This window comes from Anopheles cruzii, chromosome 2, assembly GCF_943734635.1.
Source record: "Anopheles cruzii chromosome 2, idAnoCruzAS_RS32_06, whole genome shotgun sequence".
Lineage (NCBI taxonomy): Eukaryota > Metazoa > Arthropoda > Insecta > Diptera > Culicidae > Anopheles > Anopheles cruzii.
In genome coordinates, this window is record NC_069144.1 from 19,384,144 (window position 1) to 19,401,306 (window position 17,163).

General features: G+C 48.8%; 1 protein-coding gene across 1 annotated transcript in view; it reads right to left on the reverse strand.

Moving 5' to 3' along the window:
* Nucleotides 1–17,163, reverse strand: part of LOC128278610 (Krueppel-like factor luna) — a 38,861-nt gene that overhangs the window by 5,926 nt on the left and 15,772 nt on the right. The gene's annotated exons all lie outside the window — the stretch shown is intronic.

A 17,163-nucleotide genomic window follows, 5' to 3' on the forward strand; every position in this document is an offset into this window, starting at 1 on the left:
CTTGGCACACCAGTGCCAAGAAAGCATACCTGAATACATCAAACGGATGGTATGCTGTCGAAATAACAGCTTTACGGTGCACGGTTAATGTACGAACATGAGTTTCTCCAATAAAACTGTTCTCGGCTAACTAATGGCGCTCGCCGTGATCTAACGGGGCATCGGGCAACACAACTTTGTACGGAAGAAAGAACGTGCTTGGGGTGGACGGTTGTTTTTTTTTGGGGGGTGTGCTAAATGTGTCTCTGCCATGGCGGCTCCTCGTAGCGCCTCATAAGAGCACCCGCGAACGTGACGAGACCGGCGCACGGTCAGGCCCTTCTGGCATCCCCGGCCAATGGGTTCATAAATTTGTATCCGTGCACGCATTATTGCGTAAAATAGTTCGAGCGGGCCCCCCGTATTGGACCCCGAGCCGGCGTTGGTTGTAAAAGACTTCGATTTTGTACTAAAAGCCCTCCACGGTCCGCGGCACGCGGAGGTGGTCGGAGTACTTTCGTCGGCCGAACCGACGAGATTGAATCAATCCGTCGATCCACAATTGCTTCCTCCACGGTGTCCACACGAGCGCGTTTTTTCCGCGCGGCGGTGGTCTTGCTGGACCAGGAGCAGGTCCACGGCCCAAAGTGGTGCTTTATATGGCAGGCACGAGCGGATACTCTTGCACGCGATACGATCGCGCGGGGGTCCCCATCCGGATATGCAGCCGTCGTCGCCGCCGCCACCGAGTGGACCATAAAATTGTTTCTAACTGGACAGCAATAATGGACGACATCAACACAAAGCAAAGCACGGTCACCGAGATCTATCTTGGAGCGCGCTGCGTGGCGAGATAATTGAAGAAACTCTGCCCACATCTGCTGGCCGTGGCTGTGAAAGTGTTAACCGGCCAGGGGCCAGCGGATTCGCCGAAGGAAGGATATTTGCAATCCGCCCGTGATCTCCGCTCAGCTTGCGGTGGCTCTCTGGAGCTTTTCTTTCCTGGAGCCCGTGCGAAGCGGCCCTTGTGTCAGCTCCTATGCAGCTTCCATGCAGGTGCGGTCCCAGGAAAAACTTCCTGTATCAGTCGGCACCGATCGCGCGGTAGCGCATAAAATATTCGTGTCCCCGTTAGTCTCGCCGTCAGAGATCCCAGACCGAGGGAAGAAGCGAAACCCTCAGCAGCCAGCCGTCGACCGTCCAATCCAATATCTCATGTGGAGTGGAGCTCCGTGGAGCTGCTTCCGGACCACAGAGAGGAGCGGCGCCGCTGGTACCGGTGACAGGTACGCCTCATTTTCATCATTGTTCCCGCCAGCTTCAAGTACGCGATGCACGCCGGTGCATAGATTATTTGTCTTTCTTCGCTGCGCTGCGCCCAGTTGGGATTAGAGATCGGCGCTCTGTACGATGGGCTCTGCGTCTGTGGCGCAGAAAACACGAAGCCTGTGCGCCGTGAAGGTCTGCACGCGGAGTGGAGATCGTCGCACGGAAAAGGGCACCCTTGATCATGTCGCGGACCAGAAATGGATGAGATAGCCAAACGAGAGTTGAAGAAGTTGAGCCTCGAGCCAAGCAGTGGAGAGGTCTTGAAGTCACAGAGTCCAACGGGCTGGGGTTCGCTCGCCCGATCGATCGCGACAGGCATACATTTTCATTATTCAAATCGCGAAACAATAATATTATGCAAATCTGATTGAAATGTGTTTGGGTCGGGCGGTTTGAAAAATCGGTTCGCGTATATCGAACGGTCCAGCTCCAGCTACTGTGGACCGAAGGCAGATGACAAAGGACAAGTGCAAACCTGTGAAATCTGAGTATTTTTGTAATGATCAATCAACCAGGCAGGATCATCGTGATTTTTAAACATTATTTTTTTACCATTCACCATTTTAATTTTCAGATACTCAAGCGACTAAAGCGTTGTATCCCTCATCAGGTCTTGTGTTAACTAGTTTCGTTTTCATTATTTGCTTTGCTTTCGCTTCAATATTATCAAACAAATACTTTGTTTCTGTTACTGGTTTCATTCATGTCGTTTTCATCATATTCTGATTCTTTCGATTGTTTGGTATGTTAATAATCTTTTCATATATTTATTCGCGTTATTATCTTCACGTTTATGTTGGTTTTGTTGTATTTGCTTATTTTATGAACTTTTTCTTCTGTTTTCCCCACAAACGGCAACAAATGGAACAGGTTTGTTCCAACACAGTTCATTCTCATCCACGATGGGATGGGTTTGAACATGACCGACGACAAGGAGGAGCACCAGCAGCGAAACTAACGGAAAAACCATACGGTCACAGGGACGTGCACGAGTCGCTGCACCACCCGGATGCAGGCATAGGGCGGGCGTATAAATTGAACCCTCTGCCGCCGCCTTGCCGCCTTCGCCTGGAACCGCCTTTTTGTGCTTCCTATCGACAGTTGCCGTTGGCTACGTTTTTCGTCGTCGAGCAATGGGAGAATGGGTGTTCTTACTCCGCTGTGGCCGCCGTCGTCGTCGTCGTCGTGACGTGACACCGAGATCTCAGTGGCCAGATCTTCAACCGAACGTCACCGGGCCGGGCTCGACAGTCTTGGGAAGATTTCCACCCAATGCATGCCCACCTTTCGACTTTTCGCCCGGAATGCCGATGATGATGATGATGATGATTGGAGAAGTAGCAGTGCGGGGCTGCAGGAAAAAACACGCGGCCCAACACGGCTCCCGGTGGCGGCGGTTGGTGTTGCGGTTGATGGGCACGACAGGTCACGACGGTTTCGCCGCCGTGGCCGCGGGCGGACCCCGGGCAAGAAAGTACCAATGTAACATTTTATCACCTTTATCTCCCCACAGTGGGGGCCTCCTGTGTGTTTGTTTCTGGGCCGTTGTTTCGCTGTCGGAGACATTTGTAATGCATGCATATTTGAATGTTTTTATTGCCAATGTCGAAGAAAGCGCGGCTGAGTTGGGCGGCCCCGGAAGGGAACTCCCAGCACGGGGACAACGTGCCGGATCGTGCCGGACGATAGAATCGGAGGTGCGGCTCCGGGTCCGGTGCCGTCGTGGATCAAACCCTAGCCAATGCACACCACACAACCTGCCTATAGTGTTTTATCTGGAAAAGGGTATCGGTAGAGGGTGCTACCACGAGGGTTGGGATCGAAGCGGAAAAGAACAGCGTTCGGGTACAAGGTGCTTAGCTGCCGTTAGCAATCATTTAAACTGTGTTCAGAATCAAACGAAGAGCTTTGGAAAATCCTGGGAAAGTCAAGTAACACTCTTCCGGCATAGCTTTTAACTAAAACAATTGTTCAAGATTTCAAAACCGCTTCTCAAAAAACACAAACACAACTCAAATTAAACAACTATTTATTTTTAAATAAGAAACTCCAGATAAACAACAATAAATTGGAAGCATTCAATCGATCTCCCCCAATCAATCAAGGAACAAGCCTAGAAAACTGAGCAACATTCAATACACAAATGGAATGCCCAATATGAAAATGAGATAAAACATTTAAGAGGATTCCTTGATTAATAAAAGAAAAAAGAATACAATTTCAAAATAGACATTAAAAAGTTTGTGAAATAGGCAGAATAATAACCGAGCAACAGTAACACACTGGAAATGTAGAAAACTAACAGAGAAATGTGACCAAAGCAAAGGTCAAAGAGTAAACAAACCACACACAAAAAAACACGAGCCAAACCCACGCGAGGTTCCATCATCTTAGAAATAAAACGCCACCGGAAAGGCATGAAAAACGCACATTAATTGAACGATTTTCATCGAGCCCTGCACTGCCCACGATGGGGATGCGTTTTCGCCCCCGAAACGCACCACCTCCGCCAGGGTGTATAATTTGACCTCTCGGCCTCTCCCCCCCCGAAAAGGGGGACTGTACTTTTCTCCGGCCCAACAAGTGCTCGTCAAAAGGGAATCTCACTTTCGACGGGCTCGTGTGCGGGAGGTGGAGCCAAAAAAAAACCCCACTAAATTAGACCTCTTTGGCCACAGCCGGTAACTACCGCCGGCACCAGGGACCGCTGAAATGATTGATCATCGTTCCGTTTTTCGAAAGTTCGATAGATTTTCACTCTGCGTTCAGCGCGGGTAGGGTGACCGACTGGAGCGCTGATTTTGGGGGAATATTTCAAATTCGAGCCAATTTTCAGGTCCGTCCCGCAGGTAAAACCGGAGAAGTCAAGCTGGCAGACTGGCTGGGTACCTTATTCGTTTTTACGCCCAGCCTAGCCAAACTTGAAGATATAATTTTTTTATGAGTCAAAGTCCATTGGCATCGGGTTACTTAATGCAGCTGACGTTAAGCTCTAAAGAGGAAACTAAAAAATGGGTAAATCAAGCCGAAAAAGCTCTCGGCAAAATAGAAAAGAACGTGTAAAGGCAACACAAGTCGTTCAAGATTAAATCAACACGAAGCAAAAGAGATCCTCATTTAAATGTGAAGTGATAAAATGATAAGATGAGTGATAAAAGGATGAGAAAATTTAAGCGTTTAAATTAGAATAACTAAACACATTATTAAAGCGCAGTGACCAATTCGTTTGAAAGATCGTTTCGAAATTAAATGAAGAAAGCGATGCTCGTAGAGGCTCAGTTCGCCAACGCATTCGAAGGGTATTAGGTAGGATTGAGCTAGGGGATTCGTGAAATAATGTCAGAGACACCGATTGACGTTAGATCAGGGAATGTCGATCTCTGTCGATCTTTCGGTCGCCTCAGTGCCGCCCTCGGTGCCCTCAGTGGTGGGTGTAACACCCAAACGCAGTGCCAGGCGCGGGAGGCTGAAGGAAAAAATCGCTCCCACCCACCGCTCCGCTGAGCCCCGCTCGAAAGGGGCGACCAAATTTGGTGGCGGCAATAAATTACACACCTGTTTTTGGGCTCGTCTAGGGGTCCACGACGAGCCAGGCGGCCGCCTCGTCTGGTACGCATTGCCTGCAGGAGGAGAAGGTACCGCCTCACACGCGGCACTTTGGAGGTCTAATTGAAATCACTCAAATTGGCTGCCATGGGGCGCGTAGTTTGTTTTGCGGCCCCGGCGGCCGGTGGGCTTCGCTTCGGGCGGTCTCTCGGCGGACCACCAATCCGTCCCCATCCATCCAGAGAGGGCCGAGACACAAATATGTGCAAAAGCTGCGGCAACCCTCGGTGGAGTAATGGGCGAAGATTTTCGCGGTTCATCGGGTCGTTTGATGTGGCGCAAAAAAAAGAAACAACCAACAGTACAGAAATTGAAAGCCATTTTGACACCCTCGGTCCGACGTACCGGCCCCAGGAAATTACAGGGAGCGAGACGACAGCGCGACTAGGAAAACGTTCGATTCCAACCCCGGCGGGTCAGCGGGTTGGCGGGTCTGTAATTTTACCGCAACCTGTGCCTGTAGACCCCGGGAGGTAGAGAATCCGGGGCTTCGCCCGATGATGATTGCTTGTTTTTCAAATTGCGGAGACTCCAACGGGGACGTTGCGTGCGAAGTCGCGAAGGTCGTCGCTCCGGGGCGTCGCTAATCGCAGGATCCGGGCGGCACGGCAATGCACGTGGTTAGCAAATTTCGGTGGGCTTTCTTCGGGCTATTGTCCGGGAGACGAGAGACGCGTTGGAGACGCTACATTTTGACAGGAGCGCCGTTGATGATCCTCTGCGATTATCAACGGTGGAACGGGACCTCACGGGCTCACGGGACTGTTTGACAGGGCCCGTCCTCATAACGATCAGAAGAATTGAAAAACGATCAGGATCTTAAGGTTGAACCATCGTCGAGGATGGACAGAACTGCATTTGTATAGTGCACCATCGAGATATACCGGTTAAGCAGCAAAGTCGAGATAAATTATTCGAGTATCGAGTTCTACAGACAATTGAAAGTTCTTCAAATTAATCCATTATTCATATTTTAGCGGTGAAAATTGTATTGAAATTAACAGAGATTAAAGGTGTATCTGGAAACGAAAAGATTCTCATTTAAGTCATTTCAGATCTTTTAAATACGTCGACATCAATTAATGCATTTAATAATTATAAACACTATAATAAGTTGCCCTAATAAAACATAATGAGAAGCATAATTCAAAAATTTAACTCAGGGACAGTTGCGCATTGCTGCTCAAACTCAAATCGCAATTATTGGGTCAAATAGACTGTCCGGCGAAATGGCAACTTTATCACAGCGTCTGTCCTTGGCTTGCTATTAAGGATAACAGGAATGGAGAGTCAATCGACGCTGCGGCCCTAGCTTGGAATAGCCCGTGGATGACAACTCCAGGGAACTTTTTCTGAACCAACTATTCTGACGATTCAACAACGCGTGAATGAACAACAATCCATTCATGACGTAAGCCGTAGTCGAAAGTAATCGGAGCATTAGACTTGCTGAAAGAAATTCGCGTTTTTGTCTATATTCATGAAAATCTTCAAGCCGTCAACATAAAATGATTGGTGTTTTCTGGTCAGTACAAAACTTGGACCATTCTTAAATTGAATAAACAAATATGGAACCAAAATTAAGAACTTAGCAATAGAACTTGACAATTTGAGAAAAAGGCATGCTTTATTATTGAAGTAAAAATACTCAGGACCTTCTGTCATAGGTTATGCTAGTCTCGACTAGTGCTGACCTTGATCGTAGCAACTGCAAGATTGGCCAGCGAACTAAACACGGAGTTCATATATCGAGAGTTTCGGGAGATCTTATGCCCTTATTTTTATTTTAATCGTTTAAATAGCGTACCTTTTTAAATCAGAGACCTATTAAAATTATGAATGTCTATCAAAACTCGTCAGCACGCGAAGCACGTCAGCACCGGGCCGGGCGCCGATGCGCTGACATAATTGAGCCTTTTGGAAGGCGCGGCTTATCTGTGCGGCTACAAATTACGGCGCCCTACACACGAACCTCTCCCGACGGTCGCCAGGTTAATCCGGAATCCGGAGCGAAGGAATAAAAGTAAAAGCAAACGGCCGCGTGGACTCCCGGCCCCGCAGCTCAATCGGAGAGCACGTGAAGCGCCACGATGGCGCAAAGATTTATAAGCGTACATTTGTGACCGGGACTGAAACCGATATCCCCGTGGGGACGTGGGATTCGCCACAAGCCGCTTAACTGGGGGCGCCTCGTGCGTGCGCCCGGACCGCGCAAGTGAATGTCACCACCGCTGAATGGTGTCGTCAGTCACGTCGGATCACTTTATCTGCGGGCCCCTCCGGAGTACGGGGGTTCCCCCGGACTACCAGACGGCGGCCCAACGGGTGCTTTGGGTGTTCCGATAAACGTTTGCTTACTTTCTCCCCGACGCCGAGGGTTCGTCTGCCGTAGCTGTAAACGGGGCGCAAATTTGCGTGCGAATCCCGGCGGACTAGGCCAGGTCGGACGCGATCTGAGACGCAAGCGATAGTGCCGACGGTGGGGCGACCGTGCCCGAGCCACTCGAGATCGGGACATCGGGGGCCCGCGAATGGATTTGCGAACATGAGCAATGCCACTCTCATTAGTCAGCGTAATGAATTAATTAAAATGTAAAATGATATGTTTTGCCCTATCCACGCCGATTTGCTGGCATCTGATGATCCGCGCGCGGCTTAGCTCGGCACAGAGCAGAGCCGCGTCAGAGCGCAGGGCCGACAGCCCAGGTGCCGCCGCAAATCCGTTTATCGGTGCCGGTGCCGTAAAACTGGTTCACCACCACCACCGTCGGGTTTATTGGGCTATTCCGTATCGCTTCTAATGGAGCTGCCGACTGACCGGAGATGAAGGTGCATACATGGAATTAAATGTCAGTTTCTGAACATTCCCGCACAGGTGATGTACGGCAAGCGTGCGTCGAGAGTGTGTCGTTGTTTAGGTTATGCCCCATCGGATGCCATTTTTCATCTTAACCTCACTTTTGCGCGTGTACTTGCCGATCGGCCGCCGTTTGTCGGCCGAGACTATTAATGGACGGTTTAGTCTAATTAAGTCATAAGTTAAGCACCCTGGGATAGTTATCGGATAAGTTTGCATTAGTGTTACTGGGCCGCCAGTAACTCTTGGGAAACACACAGCCAAAGCGAAGCAATTCTCTATGAGCAAGATCTTGAATTCTGCTTCTTCTTAGGACCTCTGTTATGATAAGTGATTCCTCTTCTTATCTGGTAATTGCAGGAGACAATGCTTATCTCTATTACTTTCTGTAACGGTGTGTTTTTTACCGACTACCCTACTGTAGACACTATAACTAGTATGTGGACAACTGAAAGTCACATGAACTGAAGCACTGCCCGTGTTTCAAGCACTGCTCCTTCATTTTTACTTTCATTTACCATGCCGCGCCGTTGATCGATCTGCGCGATCGCGTTCGCTTTCGGTGACCCTGTTCCGACGACGCAATCGACGATCTAGTAGCGGGAGATCGGCCCAAGCTGGCCCAAGAGCCAGCGGTACGTCTATTGTCTTCAATCGTACGACGAAAAGAAACGTCGCACTATTTTTGGGGCTCCGCAGGCTTGGGCTTTAGGTCAAGTAGAGTTTGATCCACTTCTGCCGGTGCCGGCTGCGGCTGCGATCGGTATCGCAGTTCCCTCTCTGGCCTTCTTGCCGACTCGCGGCAAGAACAGGCTTGAAGGAGGGCGGCTTCGGTTCTTTGCGGTATCTCCATATTTAGGCACCCGGCCGCCGGCTCGAGTGCAACATTCGGGGACCACCAGATGTGTATCGGAGCGTCCGTGAGTGCTGCTCCTTAACGGAAACGATTCAATCCGCGTCCGAAAGTCTCTTCGGCATTGAAACTCCTACTCCTGAGCCGTTGCTCCAGTTTGACCGATCGGGATGGGCTACCGGAAGTCGGTCGGTCCTACGGGAAAGCTGACTTCTCGCGTCGCTTTGTATAAATAAGACCCTAGGGCGACCTTCGCCGAGTCTGCGGACTGAAGCCAGCGTGTACCATTCACCGTGTGTCTCGTTACGTGTGCACCCAGAGCACCTTCCCGGGGAAGGCATTGAAAAATTCATGAGCATGAAATTTATTTGCACTCGTTTTTGTAGCTCCCGGAGCCCCTTGAGAGCCTGCGAAAAAAACGGAATCGTAAAAAAGGAGCTGGGCTCGGCACTGTGGCCCGCCGTGGGAAACGATCTGCAAATGACAACGGCCGCCACCACATGTGAACCAACCCTATGCGATCAATCGATCAATCTTAATCCGGGCCGCCGCAGAAGGACGCGAGGTTCCCGTGGCACGGGATTTGAGTAATTGAGTGGGCCAAACCGATTGAAATGTATGCCCAGCGGGCCAGCTCACTTTCTTTCCTAGCTCAATCATCCGGACTCCAGCCGGGGTGCTTTCGTACCATTTGTGGACACTTTGACAGATACGGTGCCATCGTGGGTATCGCCGTGTTTCGTAATCCTGATCCTTCTCGTGTAACTTTTCGAGTGAATTTAGCAGACGGTAATTAGAATTTTAAAATGCCATTGCGACCAAGCTCCGGACGAGCGCATTGTGTCTGCTCAAAATATTGTCCCCCCCCAAGTGGATCCTCGATCCGATCGGATTGACCATTAGCGTCGTTTATTACACGCTCGCCGTAATTGGCTTTGCGGCGAGATTACGCCTGACACGTCGGGTCCGCATTTTACAACGCCGATAACTGACAAGTTCAGTTACAACAGACGCTTTATGGATCTCGGACGCTCGTTCTATCAGAACCCGCCAGAACCTCGGCGGCTTGGTCCGGAGATATCCGTAAGGGGGTGCGTTGAATGGTTTATCTAAATCGCTCCATTGCGCCGGACTTAACTGGCTTGTGTCGCGTGTGTCTGCCCTGGGACAGCAAGAGGTGTTGGTGTTGTAAAGTATCGTTCGAAGGCTAATTTGAAAATGAAGTTTAATTTTCGACCCGTACGACCCGAACCACGGGCGGAACGATTGCAGAACAGGAACTGGAACTGGTGCGCACGGCGAACACCATGGCGTTGGCCGTGGCTAGTATTTGCGCGCAGAATGTACCACATAATTTGTCCATAAAATGCCGATGTTAATGCGGTAACCAATGGCGTTTCTCACCTGGCGCCGGGACGTCGGCACTGTCCGCGCACCGCGCACTGTGGTCAATAAAAATGGGAAACTTTAAGGTGAGCCAATCGATTTCTGCACATTAGAAAACGTGCCAACCCCGGTACCGTGTAGTACATGGGGTGCAGCGAGAGTAATAAAACCGGAAACCGGGGCTGTTCCGTCGCTCCGTCGGCTAACGGGGACGGTTTTATGTCCTTTCTTGCCCATCAAACACACGCTCTTGGCCGAACCGATTGAAGGCGGGATTAGTCCATGTCTTCCAGCATTACAATACCATTAGCGCGCACGCGTTGAATCGGTTTGATCGGTTCTGAATAATAAATCCGTTGCAGATTGAAGCGATTAGACAAACGGGGTGGCCATTTGCGCCTGCGCCTGCGTTTTCTGCGGTCAGTTTTGTAGGAATAACGCTATTTATTTATTGGTCCCGTTTTGACGTAACGCGGTGTGTTTGCTTCAACTCAGTCTGTTTTTCGCTTTCGATCTTTGTTTTATGAATCACTTTCCTTTTATTGATTATTTATACTAATTTGTGAAGAATTCATTATGTTTCTTTCATTTTATTTTTATTTGTATTTACACTGTTTTCTTCTTTCCTTTTCGTTTCTGGTCATGTTGATAGAGAACTCGAAGATTAGAAGATTGGTAGAAGTTATCGAGTTATCTTTTTGATCAAAATAACATATTACTTCAAGAGCTAGAAGAACCCTTTCCCACATCATAATTAAGTTTAGTTGATGTTATCTTTAAGTTACTATCGGTTAAGTTTATAACTAAGTCTAAACAAACATTGATTTAAAAAATCATAATTAAAAATTATAAAAAATCTAAAACCTCCAAAACCTCAAAACATTGCTTTGGAATCGCATAAAACACTTTATTGAGAGGACACCACCTAAAAACAGTTCTAGAAATGCTTCCAACATCCTCTAAAGCAATTCCAAATGCTGCTTCTGATATGGCACAAAAATAGCTAGACTGGATATTTACTATTGATGACCTTCGAAAAGCTCAAAATGATCCATTTTGAATCTTTTTCTTAGGACGTTCAATAGGTATTTTAAATTTGATCATATTGAAATTTAAATTTTTTGTTTAAGAAATTTCGCTTCCATCACCTGATTGACCCACTGGGCTTAGCGTAGGATTCTACCTGAAGTTTCGCCCATCGTAGATCCGCTTATCGAGCAACTTATCCACTTTTCCGACTGCCCCCGAAAAGAAGAGCCTTTCTCCGTCGGCTCCATACAGGGTGAGTCAAAAAAACTGCAACAAACTTCAGACTGCTGTCATTTCTAAACCTCTCGTCCGACAGCTGTCAGATTTATACCAGTGACAGTTCATTTTATTGTTTATAAGCGTGCAAAAGCATTTTGGTGGAAATTTTACAGAAAAAAAGTTATTCGTGATGGAACTCAACCGTAACAGTATGATTTCATTATATTTGACTGGAAAACCACAAGTGGCTATCTTTAGAGCCCTCCAGCATTTAAATGTTAATAAATCTTTTGTGTCTCGTACCATCGCTCGTTACAGTGATACTGGTAGCGTAGCCTGACGTCAAGGAAGAGGACGAAAAAAAACAGCAACATCACCAGAAATGGTTCGAAAAGTGAAGAAGCGACTTCATCGAAATTCGTGTCGCACTGGCCGAAAAATGGCTCGTGCGCTGAACATATCGCAGTATGCCATTCGGCAAATATTGCAAAATGAGCTTGAACTAAAGCCATTGAAGTTCCAAAAAGTGCAAGATCTTACCGACGCACAAAAAAAAGTTACACTCGAAAGAGCCAAAGACTTGCTTCGCTTGGCCGCAAGTGGTGAACTGTCAAATTTGGTTTTCTCAGATGAGAAACCATTCGTTATCCAGCAGTTTGTAAACAAATAAAATGATCGTGTTTACTTGCCAGAGAGGTCAGCTGAAAATTTACACCTTCGGTTGGCCACCAGAACTCAAGCGCCGGCCATGGTGGGGGTGTGGGCCGCCATAACAGTCGATGGTCGCTATCCGCTCGTATTATTCGACCGTGGCGTCAAAATAAATGCCGAATATTATCGCAAAATATTCTGAAGAGTGTATTGGAGCCTAGGACACGCAAACATTTCGTTCGCAGACCTTGGACATTCCAACAGGACTCAGCACCATCGCACTCAGCACGCGCCACCCAAGAATGGTTAAAAAATGAGGTTCCTCGCTTAATTTCCACCGCACAATGGGTACCAAAATCTCCGGATGCCAATCCGTTGGACTATTGTGCCTGGGGTATTTTAGAAAGCAAGGTTTGAACTAAAAAATAACAAAATTTCGATCACCTCAAGCAAACGCTTCGCCGAGAATGGGACAGAATACTGCAGAGCCACTTGCGGGTAGCGTGTAACGGTTTCATTGGCCGTTTGAAGGCCATAATTCGTGCCAAAGGTGGCCAATTCGAACAAACCTAATTTGTTCTAAAATTTTATGAAATTTCCGACATTTTTTGCTTTCATTCAATAAAATTGAATCAAAAATGAAAAAAATATGGCGTTTTACTTTGTTGCAGTTTTTTTGACTCACCCTGTAGACTACACCGCACCAGCCAGGCCGGGTCCGGCGACCAGCGACCCTGCCTTTTTACTGCGGATGAAGTACCATTTTCCGTACACTAAACCATTATGCTTTATTTTACGACCATAATGAAAACATTTAATTGCCACCGCTGCTCCATCCGCCGCCTGGCCTCCTGGAGGAGGAGGAGCCGTGAGAGACGCGAGCGCACCCCCGGGACGACGGGTTGCGTTGGGGTAACGTTCACTTTTACTACACGCCGCATGAATCACTCACGATCCCCACGGCAAAAGGTACTGTTTAGTGTGTGCGGACCGTAACAAAAACGGTATCCATCTTGTCCGGATAAAAAGAGGCAGACAGAGAGAGAGAGAGAAAGTGGGAGTGAGAAAGAGCTCAAAGCTAGCATCCCTTGCGTCTACACACACTCGCGTCCGATACGCAAACGCACAAAGATGTCCCGCCGGCGAGGGAGACCTTTCGGCGGGTTTGCGGCTTGAGAAATGGTCACCAGAAATTGGCACCAGAAAGTGGCACCTTGCCGGCTGGACAGGCCGAGGTGCTCCAATCAAGGTTCGCTCCGGCAAGGTACGGGAGCGGACAGAGCGCGGAACGCGAGAGGATCATAAATTAATTGCAAATAGAAAGGAAACGATCCCGGTGCGCGCCGCGGACGGATCCGTGGGGGCCCCAAAACCGATGGCGCAAGCCCCGGCAAAGTCGTGGTCGATGTTGTTGCTGTTGTTGTTGTTGAAGAAGCAGAAGGAAGAAGCAGAAAAAAGAAGCACGAGCGGCGACGAGTGTGGTTGACAGGATGGTGTTGGACTCGGCGGGCCCTACAACGCAACGGCGACGACGGCTTCAGGTGCCGCCGGAGCTGCGAATCGGTCCCGCAAATAATGGTCCCAAGTGTTTGGCCGCCCGGCCGGCCGGCCAACCCTTGAGATTCCCCTCGCGAGTGGCAACCGTCTTTTAATTTGTCCATTTTCAACCGCCTCTAGGGCACCCGGAGCGGTCCCCACGCGGTCTAAATCTGGTTCAAAAACTGCGGCAAACACGGCGCTGGCCTTGAGCGGGTTGAGGGTCTTCTAGATCGAGGTGGTGCCGGCTCACCCGCTGAGGCAGCTCCAGGTCCTGCAGCTGAACGACGACGACGACGACGAAGTGTCAAACGTTGCACGGTGGCGACGACCACGTCCGCTGGCTCCGCGGGAGGTGAGTAATAAAAACGATTACTCTATGTGCAGCACGGTCATGAATGTAATTTAAATTTTATTCACCTTTATTATTTTATCGATTTGCTAGGACCAGCACTAGGCGGGTGGCGGGCGAGAGTCCCTTGTGCTGGTCTGGGTCTGGTAAGATATGGCGAGCGAACAGGGGCGCCCGGGCGCTGGGATTTATAGGTCCATAGAAAGGCACGCCGCGATTCCGGCACCGAGTTCAGGTTGTGGGTGAGCCAAGCAGCGTTACCTTGACTGGAGCGCTACTTGAAGCCGCTACGGCGGGAATGTCCGCATCCCGCCGTCCGAAGCACTTGAGGCGCTCGGTCACTTGAGCCGCAGGTGACAGCCAGTGCTTGGCCACCAAGAAACCGACGTTACACAAGCCCCCGGCCAAGAATCAGAGATCATCAGATTTGGACATGTTCTGGGACACGTGTTGTACTGCGCTGCCGTGTGCTGCCGTGCGCAGCCGCGCCGACAATTGTTTACCCGTCGAAACGTAGGCCGCACACGATCACAATCGGTGATGCGAGAGATTTAGGAGCCACGGCCTGTGAGTGCCCTGCTGCCGGAGTTGCGACATATACTAGCCCCTAGTGCCCTAGTACCGCTTCGGGATGTTGTTTTCTCATAGAACGAATTGTTGAACCCACCGACAGATTTGTGCGGCTCAAGATGACCACAAGATAGCTGTGTGTATGTGTAGGTGCTCGGGTTCGCGGGTGCGCTCAGGATCTTGTTAACAGTGGCAGCGCATTGTAATTAATTATCCGCGGTGTTGTTCCTGTCCGGTCGGTCGCTGTCGGCACATTGCGGGAGGTCCACATAAACCCCGGCCGGCCGGCCGGCCACTCGCTTCCTCGCTATATTTTTCACCATTTTAGTATGTGGCGGTAATCATCGAGATTGCGGCGAGGAATTCGAGGCGCTCAGACCCTATTGTAGGGCCGCGGCTACGGGTGGAGAAAAAATTTGTTTTGCAGATTTATGCTTTTCGATATGCATCCACCGCTAAGCCGGGTCACGCCATCCCGGTTCAACTACGCGGCGTCTTACGGCGAGGGTGAATTCTTTGGGTCAACCGGGCGTCACTTTACACTCACGTGGTGGATGTGTTGCTTTAAGGAAAATACGACGGAAATCTATCTCTTCTATGCTAGTTTAGTCAATAGCCGGAAGTTACATCACACAGTTTATGGAGAAATGGATCACGAAAATGTAATGCGGAAACATCGGCTTCTTTGGCACCAATTTTCATTTCAGTTTTATGTAGTCTAAACGGTCATTCAAAATGGATTCCCCTGCTCCTTTCGATATTCCGACAAGGAACAGTAATATCTCCGACTGTCAATCTATGATTTTGGAGCACTAATTCTTTGATTTTTTTGACGTCTAGCTTATTAGTAGCTATGTTTATGGTTTTCCTGGGCATTCCTCGTTTTCAACGATTTCCCGATTTCCTTTAAACATTTTGTACCATTTATAAACTGCTGTATTCGATGGAGCTTGCTCACCGAAGATCTTCTGCAGCATTTTCAACCTTTTTGGTAGCAGAAATTTGATTCCGAACACACAATTTAATGGAACTGCGTTGCAGTTTCATTTTCAGAAATTATGAAAAACGAAGAATTTATGTTTGTTTAAGAAAAAACCCGTAAAGTAAAGATTACTTTGACAAAGATGTTGGTGAGAGTGTAGCCAAGTTAGCAATACAAACATTTGTCCATATTTGAATGACAAACATGTTCAAAATCAAAGTTCTCCTTAATTTTTAGCCACATTGTTATATCCGGCCAAATTTAGAACTCAATTTTTTTATCAACGATTAATGACAATTCAAAAAAAAGGAGCTATAAAGAAGCTATAAAACAAATATCTATGTTCGATGCTGTTACTACTAATATTTATTGATTCGCTTGTTCGCTCGGTATTTACGTTTTCTAAAGTTTGGATAAATTACTTTAGTCAATTTCATTTGAACTAGCAGCTGGACCATTTTTAGGTTATTGGTTGCTTTTTAAAATGTTTAATCCAAGAAAAATGTTGAATCCAAGTGAAATATTGCAGACCTTATGTAATGCTCATAAAATTGAGTATACTCAAACCAAAATCGAGCAATATTCGAGGTGTTCGAACTGACAATCGATCTACTTCGATGCATTCGAGCCTCCCTCACGATTTGGGACCCAAGAGAAGCATGGGCTGCATAGAAACCACAGCCCTCGATGACGACGCGATCGTCGACTTCCCTTTCGAATTCCCATCGCTATTTCGTCAGGAGAGCCCTCAACACGCACCTACCCCAAAACGCGCTCGGAGACGGAGTCGACGAAAGGGGGTTTTCCACGAAAAGCGCGGGCTTTGATTTGGAAGCTGGAATTCGCGCACAAATAAAAAACAAAGAGCGCGCGAGAGAGAGAGAGAGAGAGAAGGAAATCCCGATCCCCGGGAAGGATGGTGGCCGCAGCATTATTATGTTGAAGCGTTCGCTCGTGATCACATTCAAATTGCTGCCGCTGCTCCTGCTGCTGCTTCTAATGTGCAGTCTTCGGTCCATGCAACGGGCGGACTTTCCACACGATCTCTATGCTGCCGAGCTATGCGGTCTGTGTGCCTAAAATGCGCCATTGACGAGCGCTCCACGTCGCCGTCGCCGTCGCCGTCGTGTTGTGAGCATTGCATTACACACGGTACATGACCTAAACGACGGTGCGGCCATTAAAGCCTATGCTTCCTTCCCCGTTTTGATGCAATCCTTCGTGGGGCACACGGCAGTCGCAGAGCGCGACACGCTGTCTGTGCCACTCGATGCCACGGGCCACGGGCCGGGTGCCAAACATAAGAGGAACAATGTTTTCCTTCCAGCCTGCCGGTGGGGGGTCACAAAAAGTGCATCGTGCAGCGGCGGCGGCGGCAGCAGCAGCAAGGTTGCAACCGAGCCGATTGTGCCTTTTCGAAGGGATGAAGTTGCTCGTGAGGGCCCGTGGAGGGCTGCTATTTGGTGATGGATGAAGGAAGCGATCCGGGCAGGGAGCCGGCAGTGGTTGCGACACGATCCGGTGCGCCTCTTGGGTGTGGTGGATCTTCGCCCATTCGTTCGATCGATCGATAGCGCTTGATGCCCCCAATCAAGAGCTTTTTGGCCCCAATCAAATCTGACAGTAGGATGTATGGCATGCTCGACGATGGTAAGTTTAATATTAGCCAATCTCATTCAAGGAATACCTTAAGGCACTTTGCAGACAGCGATTCTTAGCATTAGTTGTCACAGGATTCTTAGCTGTTGTCACAGGAGTAATGCGTCGTGAGCGGAATACTCTAAAGGCGTGATCGAAATACTGCAGAGATAGTA